The following is a 12,820-nucleotide window of genomic DNA, read 5'->3' on the forward strand; positions in this document are numbered from 1 at the left end:
AACCGCCATAAATTTAATATAAATTTCAAAAGAAACTAACTCAAATCATTAAAATGTTCAAGTTCAAAGTCCATACTCAAAATATTCAAAGTCTACATTCAAAATAGAAACAAAAAGTTCAAGTTTAATAATAACTATTAACCCATTACATAAAATTCCAAGTTCAATAATAACTATTAGCATATTACAAAAAAAAAAAAAAAAAAAAAAAACAAAAACAAAACAAAACAACACCATGACGAATGAGTGAGTTTTCTTCTTCATTTTTGGTCTTTCACTTCTCAATGCTTGAAAAAATTACAAAAACATTAAACTAAGAGGATCATTTATAACATAAGTAATAATAATATATTATCTTGTGGTAGTAAAACTTACTATTAAAATCATCAATATGCTCCAAATCCAATTATTTATTTCAAAACAACGAAGGATGATTGACTTTCTACAAAACAAATCAAACAAAATTAAATATATTAATTATTTGAGCATAATACATGTTAGATATGTACAATAAAAAATTTATTTAATAACCTGACTCAATATTTTCACCCTCTAACTCTTCAAGTTGTGGAGCCACCACGAATCCAATTTGTATACATATCAAGATCTCCACTGTTTTTGGAGTCAAAGAACTTCGAAAGAATAAAAAATCCTCCCCTGTATTAAAGGTAGATCAGAAGTCACTGTAGATATCGCAACCGCCAAAACATCTCGAACAATTTTTGATAAAATGGGATATTAGCCATTCATTTTCCACCAATACAAAATCTCAAAATCATCCTTATCTTCAATATCCTTGTCAGACAAATAAGAACTCAAATCATTCTCCACTTCTAATGAACTTTCTTCTTCTCTCAATCTCTTAAAAGTTATCCACGGATCATCTATTTCATCGTCCACACCATGATCATCTTCATTTATAGTGACAGTCTTTGATTGTTGAGAACCATTAATACTATGACTACCTCGAGTGGAAGTGTTATGTGATATGTAAAAGTCATATAGACGATACAAGTATATCTTCACAGTTCACACTCTCAACTATATCCTTAACAACATCACTCTCATAAGCATTGGAAAGATAATAATTCAAGTACTTTAACTTGTATCGATGATCAATTACCATAGCCACAAACATCAATTTATTCATTTTTTTCAAGTGAACCCCAATACTGATAAGTTGGTATTATCACTCCATTTGTTTAAAGAAAATTGAATTTTATTAATTTCCTTATAACCAATGTTAGAAGTCACCTATGAAGATTCCACTTATCTTTGTACACTTACAGTCAACCAATCAGATACACTTTGGGGTCAATCTTTTATTTTCACGGTTATCTTCCTCGAAGTAATCAACAAAACTTTAGTCCTCTTTCTCTTCCTCTAAAGTTCTAAAAGCTTTCTTAAATTTAATTGCATGTTCAAGCATTAAATAAGTAGAATTCCACCTAGTTGCCACATCTAAACAAACAAGAGCCTTACACTGAATTTTTTATTGTTTCACACAAGCTTAAAATTTTTCCTTTCTCTTAGGTGATGATTGAATATATCTCACAGCATTACGAACACCAGTAATAGAATCATGCATATCTTTCTATCCATCATTTACAATAAGATTGATAATGTGAGCACAACACCTCATGTGTAATAGTTCTCCATCTAAAACAACAGAATTCCAACTTTTGAGTCTTTTTTTAACATAAGAAATAGCCTCATCATTAGAACTTGCATTATAACCGATGATGGAAAATTTTTTGTCAATCCCCGCATTCTAACAAAACTCTCAATCACTTTCCTAATAGTTTCCCCCTTATGATTAGTAACTTGATAAAAACTCAAAGTCTTCCTATGAAAAATCCATTTAGAATCAATAAAATATGCAGTGATGACCATGTGGTTCATATTTTGTAGTGAAGTCCCTGTGTAAGTAGTAAGACAAACTCTTTGAGAGCATTTAACTAGAAATAATTTTAACTTTTTTTTTTCTCTTCAAGATAAAGTTGATATATATCTCTAGCGATTGTTACTCTCGATGGAACATCAAACTTTAGATGAAACACAATAAAAATGTCTAAAACCCTCTGTGTCAACAAATTTGAATGACAACTCATTCATAGTTATCATCTTAGCACATGCTTGTCTATACATTTGTTGGCAAAACAACAATGTCGTCACAAAATTACTAGCATTGACTCTTTTTTCTATTATTTGAAGGTACAAGAGTTAGGGTGGTTTGTCCTTTTTCTTCTTTTCTGTATGGGTACTTTTTATATTGATTTCTTAAGTGCTCCCATAAAGTACTAGGTCCACAAGTATTACTGTCACATGCATAATCTTTACCACAATAGTTTCACTTGCACCTAGCTCCATCATTAGCACCCACTTCCATTTTTTGTGATATGATCCCATAGAGAAGAAGTTGGTTTATTAGGTCTCTTTCAATTGGACTTGGGAGGTAAGGATGGTATATCTTTAGGAGTTTGACTAACATTAGGAGGGGAGGGGGAGGAGGAAGAGGCAACATTCAGAACAATCCATGTGTTGGGATTAGTGTCCTAATTCTCCCGAAGTCTCGTTGTTTTGTAAAGATGCACATTGTTAAATGAATAAAATAAATGTTATTTAATTCTGGCATTTACTCATATCCAATAAACAAAGCTCCTTGGTTATCTTATGTGAACTTAAGTATGTATATGTGATATACAAGTGGATCACGTCTTAAGTGATAACCTAAATCGATCTGCAGTATAAGGATTAAGGTGCGATACCTGATCCTGGTGACACTACGGATACGGCCCGCTTTGTAGAGGTTTGCAAGTGTTGTAAACTACTACAGATGGTTGATCCTGACCATTCATGTGGAGACGTGGAGCAGGGGTGTCCTATACAAAGAGTTTGTATAAGACTTGGACCACGAGATGACTAGACTCTGTATATAACGCCGTTGATACTAGAGACTTACATCTCACCTAAACGACCATAGGTGACACGACCTCAATCCTGAGTGTTTTGTGAACTCCTGCCTTTGAGTGCAGTCCTTTGATTAGTATGGGTGAGAGTGGCCAGATTTCCAACTCAACATGCCTACCTTTTTGGGGACTTGTCTGATCTGGGAGCTGGGAACTCAATCCACAATATGGAATTCACTCCTTTCTTGAAGTAGGGATAAGTAGAGAGATGGCTCCTTTAAGGGTTGATTCCGGGGCTTGAACATAGTGGCCACAACTTCTCTTTGGAAGAGAAAACTCAGTCATAGTGAGACTATGATTTATGTTCATTAGAGGAATCAATGGTACTTAAGGAGACAGATGTAACTATAGGGGCATAACGGTTATTAGCCCAGCTGTACTTATGAGCGATCTGTGAAGGGTTATCGCACTGCTCATTGGTTAAGATGGACACATAATATATCTGTAGTGAGGAGAGTTCAGCTGTCGATCTTTAGTGGAATGCCTGGTAGTTAACGGATGGTGGATCCCGTGACTAAAGAGTTTAGTCAGTTATTCACGTACTGTTGGAGCTTCGGATCTACAGGTCCATGAGGTCCCCTTGGTAGCTTGGATTCTGTTGAATGATCAGTTTTTGGTGTTGATTTGAAATGTTCAAATTGACAAGAGGTATTTTAATTATATATGATATAATCGGTATGATGTATGAGATACATCTAGTGGAGGATTGATGTAAATGAGATTTACATTAAGTACCATGGAATAGGAATAGAACTATGGTTTATATGTTTCATGAGATGAAATATTAAAACTATAGGTTATAAATATAGTATGATAAGTTGGTTATCATTTATGTTTAGAATAATATTAATTATTAGATAATTAATACTTTTTCTTTTAAATAACCAAATGTAGTGGGTGGTTATTGATCATGGTAACCGTGAGTATAAAGGAAATCGGTTTTCTATTTTTTTTTTTAAAAAAAAATAAGAGTTTTTACAAAAGTTTGAAAAGTTTTGAGTTTTTTCTCCGGTGAAAAGAAACTCACGGAAGTCATCAAGTAAATACATATTTACTAAACGACGGCTGGGCAAACTAAACGATCGTGTAGGTGCTAGCTAAACGATCGTCCAGTGTTTACTAATCGATCGCATAGCTTTGCTAAATGATCGCTGACCCAAGGTAAACGATCGCGTAGAATCGACCGAGCTAGACGATAGAGCTAAACGATCGCATAGTTTTATCTAAACAATTGGGCATCGACCTATATGATAGGTCTCCAACTTCTCCCACTTGCCCAGTCGTGTAAGCGATCGTTGTTTCCTCCGTTCGTCTGCCTCACACCAAGTCTGAATAGAGCCCATCCTCTGGATTCTCACTTCGAGAATACCAAGGTCGCCTTGTTGGTGGTGTCAGACTCGGTTTTCTAGAGGCCGTTCGTGCTGCTGCGGAGGCCATTCGCTGTTGCAGAGGAGTTCGTGACCGAGGAGTTCGTTGAGGATGAGCCCGAAGAGTTCGTGTTGTGTTCGTGCAATGTTGCGGTCATGTAGATCGGGCACTCCTGGTTGCTGTGATTGATCAGAGCGCGCATCGGAGCGTGGAGATGCTTCTACCTTTGTTAGTACAGTCTTTCCTTATGTACATTTGATGTCCATGCTGTAATTTCTCTATATATTTGCATAACTGTTTGTATTGAAGTCGACTGTAAATGTATTGTTGATTCATGATTGTAATTTGGAATAATCTTGCTTCCGCTGCTCACGGAAATCGCGTTTCCGATTTTCTTCAATTGGTATCAGAGCCAGGTTCTTTGATATTCCAAATTACAGATCTGAATCGAACGGTTTTTACAGTCACGGTGGATTAACCGTTTTCTGCATTTGTGGATGATTTGATGAATGTTTCGGGTTTAAAATTGCCTTTTTGTTAAAGCTTTCGTTATTAAAAAGTGTTAATTGTAATGGCCCCTGCGTTTTTGGGCAAAATTAACTTTATAATCGAGTCTGTAATTCGAAAAGTTCGATTTCGTCGAGTCGTTCATGATGAAGCTTTGACGCATGCCGATACAGTTCTCAACGAAGAAGAAGATCAAGCGTTGATCGGATCGTGTAGCCTCAGGTAAACTATCGTAAGGATTTTACTAAGCGATCGTTTAGTTTTATTTTAGACGATCGTACAGTATTTTCTAAACGATCATTTAGCTAATGCTAAGTGATGGGGTAAATTGTTTACCATATCTTGTAGCATTGGTTGCGTGATCACATAGGCGCTGGAGGTAGGCGATCGTAGTGGGAGCATGCGATGCTCATCGTTTAGTTGAAGGCGCGTGCTAGACGATCACGTAGTAAGTAAGCTTCATCACTTAGTTACTACCTATGCAATCGTGCGTATGCGATACGAAGACGCTATCAAAGCGATCGCTTAGACGATGGTGCTTCACGGCATCGTAGTCGCTTAGACGATCGCGGAAGGCAGGTGTCGTGCGGAGCGTGCTAAACGATCGTGTACTTCTAGCTTCATCGCTTAGTAAAGGTACACGATTGTGTTGTAATGGCTAAACGATCGTATAGTAATGCTAAACGATCATTTAACTCTAGGAGCGCTGGTAAGCGATAGAACGAAGGATTTGTTTTATCGTGTAGACGATCGTGGGGTGCTTTGTACACGATGGATGGTTGAAGAATCAATGCTTTGTCGAGCAGTTCAAGACCCAGTTCGCCTGTTTGACCCGGAGACTCCTTGTCTTTGTAATAGATAGCTTTCTCTTTTTGTGTTTTAAGGCAATTTTACCTGGTTCATCAATTTTTATTGCTTATACATGTGATGTATGGTACTTATATGTCAAAGTGTTTGTCATATAGTTAAAAACCCACCTTAGGTTGTGCAATTACTCATGCATCATGTATTATAAATGTTATAATATTGCATGAAGAAATTACTTGAAAGTATGCGCATGCACCATGAAATATAAGAGTTATATTTTGCATGCAATGAGCATTATCATGCATCATCCTTTTATTATAAATGTTATAGTCTAAGGGTGAATGGAAGCATGTTTTGCTTGTTTCATTGCGCTTTTTATATAAGTGTTATATAAAAGAAGTAGCAATGAATGGACAATGCATTGAGCATGACACTTAGGCCGTTTATAAATGTTATGAATGCCTTGTATGTGTTAGCTTCGCAATTTGGTGGTTGTTTCCGTTTATAAGTGTTATAAAGGAAATTAGACCTAAAATCAATAATTCAAAGTTGTATGTGGACTTAGGGTGAACTTGAGTTTTTAAAAGGGTTTTAAAATTGGATTGAGATAGACCTAAGCTTAAGTGGTTCTAAAGAGTTTAATAACCTAGATTAATCTAAAATCGGTTTAATAGGATTAAATTGGTTGGAATAAAAGATAAAATTTGTTGTAAACCTATCTATAAGGGACCTTTTGTCTAAGGTGGGTTCTGGCTAGGCTGGGGTTCTTAAGTTGACGGAAACGTAACACCCCTACTTGGGAACCTACCTGGAAAGGTGAATTAAATAGATTTTCAACAAGCATGCGACGTTTTGATCAAAGACTTCGTTAAAGAGTTTAATGGATGATGATCAAAAGTTGTTCAACTATCCAAAGTAAATATTACTCTTGGAAAAACCTAAAAGTCACTTAGTTAAAATCCTTAGCCGTGTTTTTTCTAAGTAAGCTAAACCCTAGGTTATAAAATACTCAGTGGGAGGAGAAGGCGTATTAGATATGTCTATGATTCCACTCACGTTTCTCCCTGTATGTTCACACCGTGAGATTCATGCTTGGCCTCGAGATGCCCTAGGATGCATCCCCCTTCGGATGGTGTTTGCATGAGTCAATATCAAGATGGACGGAGAGAGTATTTATAGTAAGTGGGTGAAGGGTGTGTGCCAACACGTCCTATGGTCTCTGTCATTAGTTCACACCGTGAGATCATTCTGTACGCCCTCGTGTCGCCTTCGATGCGGCCCCCTTCAGATGGGTTTTGTGTAGTTGGTTATATCAAGGTGCACTCTATAAATGGATAGGGTCGCTTTAGGTTTTGACCCAATCGGATTTTTTCCCTTCAGATTGGCCTTTTGGGACGGAGCTCTAGGGCTTAAAATGGCGGGTCACACTTACGGGAGATTATTAAGTAAGTTAATGATCTCTTGGCCAAATCAATGATTTCTTGTCGTTATAGGAACAAGAGTTGTTCTGGTATTAATGACTAGTTGAGATCTTCTCAATTTAGAGGAGGGATAACTGACCTCCCTTCGGTGGCTTTTGTCCTAAACTTTTAAAGCGTCATTACGAAACTAGATGTAACACGGGGTTCATGTTAGTTCTGCTAAAACCTTATTGGATGTTGTTTTGTTTTACAATAAGTATTTACTTAAAACCTAACGTAGGTCAATGTGTTTTTCTTTTCAGCAACTCGTTAGTATTTTTGTTTAAAGCTTTTAAAAATTCCTGATTTATTACAGTGGAAAGAATCGTGTGAAACGAATTTCGTAGCAAACGACCTCCATCCCACTACTCTCCAAAAGAGGAGACAAGACAGTAAATATGATTTATTGGTCTTAGAGACATGTTTGGTGAAGAATGATGATTCTGCCTAGATCCTAGATTCAAGTGCTACCAATCATGTCAGTTTCTCTTACCAAGGATTTAGTTCCTGGCAGACGTTGCCATAGGGAGAAATGACTCTTCGACTCGGTAATGGAGAGGTTGTTTCACCTGTTACTGTAGGCAGGCTGAAGTTATTTGTTGACAAGAAACGTTATCTGTTACTGGATAATGTTTTTATAGTTCCTCATATTAAGAGGAACTTAATCTCTGTTTCTTGTCTCATTGAACAAGGCTATACCGTCTCCTTTTCTAAGAATATAGTGTTTATTTTCAAGAATGGAATGGAGATTGGTTCTGGTTCAATGGAAAATAACTTATATGTATTAAGGTCGTTAGTCATAAAAGCCTTGTTTAACACTAAAATTTTTAGTACGACAACAACAGCTAAATGACCAAAGGTTTCTCCAAAGGAAAACGCTTATCTTTGGCATCTAAGGTTAGGTCACATCAACCTCAATAGAATTGAGAAGTTGGTGAAGAGTGGATTTCTAAAGAGTTTAGAAGAAAACTTCTTGCCGGTATGTGAATCATGCCTCGAAGGTAAAACGACCAAACGACTTTTTACTTGAAAAGGTTACAGAGCCAAGGAAGCCTTGGAGTTTGTACATTCAGACCTCTGTGGTCCGATGAATGTTAGAGCTCGAGGTGGGTATGGATATTTCATTTTTTTCATAGATGATTGATTATTCAAGGTTTGGGTATCTCTTCCTAATGCAACATAAGTCTGAAGCTCTTGACAAGTTTAAGTAGTATAAGGCTGAAGTTGAAAACTTGTTAGGTAAGAAGATAAAAACACTACGATCTGATCGTGGTGGAGAGTATATGGACCTCCAATTCCAGAACTATATGATAGAATATGGGATTGCGTCCCAACTCTCAGCCCCAGGTACGCCTCAGTAGAATGGTGTATCAAAAAGGAAAAATAGGACCTTGTTGGACATGGTTCGGTCTATGATGAGTTATGCTCATCTTCTAGACCCGTTTTGGGGTTATGCAGTGTAGACTGCATGTTATATCCTAAACAACGTTCCCTCGAAAAGTGTGTCTAAAACACCTATTGAGTTATGGAGAGGCCGTAAAGGTAGTTTACGCCACTTCAAGATTTGGGGTTGTCCGGCACATGTGTTAGTGACTAACCCAAAGAAGTTGGAACCGCATTCGAAGGTTTGCCTCTTTGTGGGCTATCCCAAGGAAACAAGAGGAGGATACTTCTATGATCTAAGTGAGAACAAAGTGTTTATTTCCACTAATGTTATCTTCTTGAAAGAAGATCACATGAGGGATCATAAGCCACGAAGTAAGCTCGTTTTATGTGAGATCTCAAGTGAGACTGAGACTGTTGAGGGTTCAACAAGAGTTGTTGAGCAGGCCGACAGATCAACAAGAGTTGTTGAGGTCGGAACGTCTAGTCAACCAGCGAGATTACCTCGACGTAGTGGGAGGGTTATGAACCCACTGGATCGCTACATGAGTTTGACTGAAGCCCAAAACTCATTGCAAATGATGGGGTCGAGGATCTGTTGTCTTTTAAGAAAGCAATGGAGGATGTTGACAAAGATGAATGGGTTAAGGCCATGAATCAGGAAATGGAGTCTATGTACTTTAATAATGTCTGAGAGCTTGTTGATCCACCTGATGGGGTAAGACCTATTGGGTGTAAGTAGATCTATAAGCGAAAGAGAGGTGTAGATGGAAAGGTGCAAACCTTTAAGGCTAGGCTCGTGGCAAAGGGTTATACCCAGGTTGAGGGAGCTGACTATGAGGAAACTTTCTCACCTGTTGTCATGCTTAAGTCTATCAGGATTCTCCTGTCCATAGCCACATTTTATGATTATGAAATATGGCAACTGAACATCAAGACTGCCTTTCTGAATGGTAATCTTGAGGAGACCATCTATATAACTCAACTAGAGGGGTTCGTAGTTCCAGATCAAGAGCAAAGAGTTTGCAAGCTTAATAGGTCCATTTATGGGCTGAAACAAGCATCTCGATCTTGGAACATTAGATTTGACACTACTGTCAATTCATTTGGCTTTGACCAGAACGTTGATGAGCCTTGTGTTTACAAGAAGATCATCAACAGCTCAGCAGCTTTCCTGGTACTGTATGTGGATGATATCCTACTAATTGGGAATAATATAGGATATCTGACTGACATTAAGAGTTGGCTAGCTGCCCAGTTCCAAATAAAAGATTTGGGTGAGGCACAGTATGTTCTAGGGATCCAGATCATTCGAGATCGCAAGAACAAATGGTTGGCCCTGTCTCAAACATCGTACATTGATCAAATGTTGATCAGGTATAGGATGCAGGATTTCAATAGGGGTTTGTTACCTTTCATGCATGAAATCGTTCTGTCTAAAGATCAATGTCCTAAGACACCTCAAGAGGTTGAGCAGATGAGACGGATTCCCCATGCTTCTGCTGTAGAAAGCTTGATGTATGCTATGTTGTGTACCAGACCCGATATTTGCTATGCAGTAGGGATTGTTAGTCGGTATCACCATGTATAAAGATCAATCACATATAAATAGTCATGTACACAATATTATTATGCAGTAGGGATTGTTAGTCGATATCACCTTAAAATTTTTTCTTAACGTGTGGGTGTGTGAGGGGGTTTAAACATAATCAATGCTATTTTCTTTCATTTTTTTTAGAATAGGTGATATTATTATACAACAACAAGGAAGATCCCACAGTCGGGGATCAAGGCATCAAAGCAACAAGCAAAGACAGGGCACTAAAACCAAAACAAAGCCAACAAGATAAGACTAGAACAAAACCAACACATAGACACAAACTCGCAAACCACCAGGAAGAAAGGCAGAGAAAAGAACCCAAAACCCCACAAATTAGAAGCTACAACAAAACAGAGAACAACGTGAAGTTCAAAAGGAAAAAACATCCGTACACACACTAGATAAGACCAAGAAGGTCAACCCGCCAGAAAGTAGCACGAGCACGACCAAAAGGTGAACCAGAGAAAACACCGACCTCGGTTGACCTCCATGCAGCTGTCGATTATGCTACTGTCAGATGTAGTATATGGACGCACACCAGAAAACACGAAACAACTTACTACGCACCCCTTTACCCGACCCCACTCGGCACAACCAACTTAACTCTACATCCCAACCAGCCACCCAATGCGTCGAACCCAACTGATGTAACACACTAGACCACACATCTCTCCCAAACCCACACTCAAAAAATAAATGATCCCACGACTCCACACCTCCCCCACACAGAAGGCACCCCCTCTGACAACATACCCCAACTCCTCAACCAATCCCGCGTATCCAACATGTCCCTCATTGCTAACCACGTACAGAAGGAATGACGTGGAATACCACCCCCCGCCCACAAAATACCAGCCCAAGACACCCTAGGACGACGAGGATGTATACTCTCCCAAGCACTAGCGATAGAAAACTGACCACTAGCATCCAACACCCAAACCCAATAATTATCTCCCCTCACTCTAGGCCCCACTGCCTGGATAAAACCTTAGATCTCAAGTAGCTCCTAAGATACTGTAGGCCACCTCCGACCATCTCACCATCTAAGAACTCCGACAACCACGCTTCCAAACTACTTCTTGCATCATGAACCACCGTAGACCCGTATGAATCCAAAATTGCGCCTCCCAGCAGCCAAGGATCCCACCAAACAAAACAAGACTGTCCATCGCCAATCATCAAACGAACCAGATGCTTGAATCTATCTCTACTTCGCAAGATAGCCCTCAAGCACCAAAACCTCCCAACCTCATTCCGAACAGTCCACAACGACCGCCCACGCAAAATATATGCCTCCACCCATGCCACCCAAAGTGACCCCGATTTAATTAAGAGAAGTCAGAGCAGCTTCATAATAGCAGCCTAGTTCCAAGAGGCCACATGCTTCACACCCAACCCTCCCTCTCCCAATGGCAAGCACCCTCATCTCACGCCACCCATGCACCACCCCGACTCACCACACTACGATTCAATAAATAACTACGTAAGAGACAATCAACCTCATGAGTTACATACGCAGGCAACACGAATATGCTACACCAAAAAACCTGAAAGGACTATAAAACAGACCTAACAAGCTGCAACCTCCCAGCAAAGGAGAGGGACCTTGCTGCCCAACTTCTAATACGAGCTGTAATCCTCTGTATCAAAGGCGCACAATCCACAGCCCTCAACCGACCTGCCAAAAAAGGTAAACCCAGATACCTAACAGGACACGAACCAAGAGAGACACCCATATACGCAACTAGTTCCTCCGCCTCCCAAACTCCACGCTCTCAATAAACATGGAACTCTTCCCAACATTTGCAACTAACCCAAATAGCTTTGTAAACTCTGTCAATACCTGCCTCACAAACTCCAAAGAATCTTTCTCAGCTGCACAGAAAATCATCAAATCGTCTATAAAAACCAAATGAGTTAGGCCCAAGTGCTCACACCGATCATGGAACCTAAACCACACAGAAGGTTTATTCAACAACCTAGACAAGACCTCCACCACCATCAAAAACAAAAAAGGAGACAACGGATCCCTTTGCCTCAACCCCTTCTTACCAGGAAAAAACCCTTCAAAGGAACCATTAATCATCACAGAGAACTTAGGCGAAGTAACACAAGCTCTCACCCAACTAACAAACTGAAGGGGCATACCTATAGCCAACAACACACCAAACAGAAAATCCCAATTCATCGAATCGTAAGCCTTCTGAAGGTCTACTTTAACACACAACGCGGCTTCCCTCTGCCCTTTTTATAGCTCCTCATGAGCTCCTGACACAATAAAATGTTATCGAAAATCAACCTGCCCGGAACAAATGTAAACTGATTACCACTGATGAAATCAGGCATCCACAACTGTAATCTCTCAGCTAAGATCCTCAAGATACACTTATACACAATATTGTAACATGAAATAGGACAAAACTCCTCCATACGTTCAGCTCCCCGCCTCTTGGGGATGAGAGTAATAGCAGTAGAATTAACTCTACCAGGCAGGTAACATGTTTCAACAAAAATTCAGCACGGCGTCATAGAAATCATCTCCAACCACATTCCAAGCAGCTCTGTAAAAATTCACCGAAAACCCATCAGGCCCAGAAGCCTTCCCAGACTTCATCGAGAATAAAGCCTTCTGAATCTCCTCCAGACTCACTGGTCGATCAAGTGCCTCCACCACCTCCTCGGGCTAACTGAACTGTACAATGTCCCTAATTCGGGCAGTAAGATCC

This window comes from Benincasa hispida, chromosome 2, assembly GCF_027475165.1.
Source record: "Benincasa hispida cultivar pf3 chromosome 2, pf3_genome.v1.1, whole genome shotgun sequence".
Taxonomy (NCBI): Eukaryota; Viridiplantae; Streptophyta; class Magnoliopsida; order Cucurbitales; family Cucurbitaceae; genus Benincasa; species Benincasa hispida.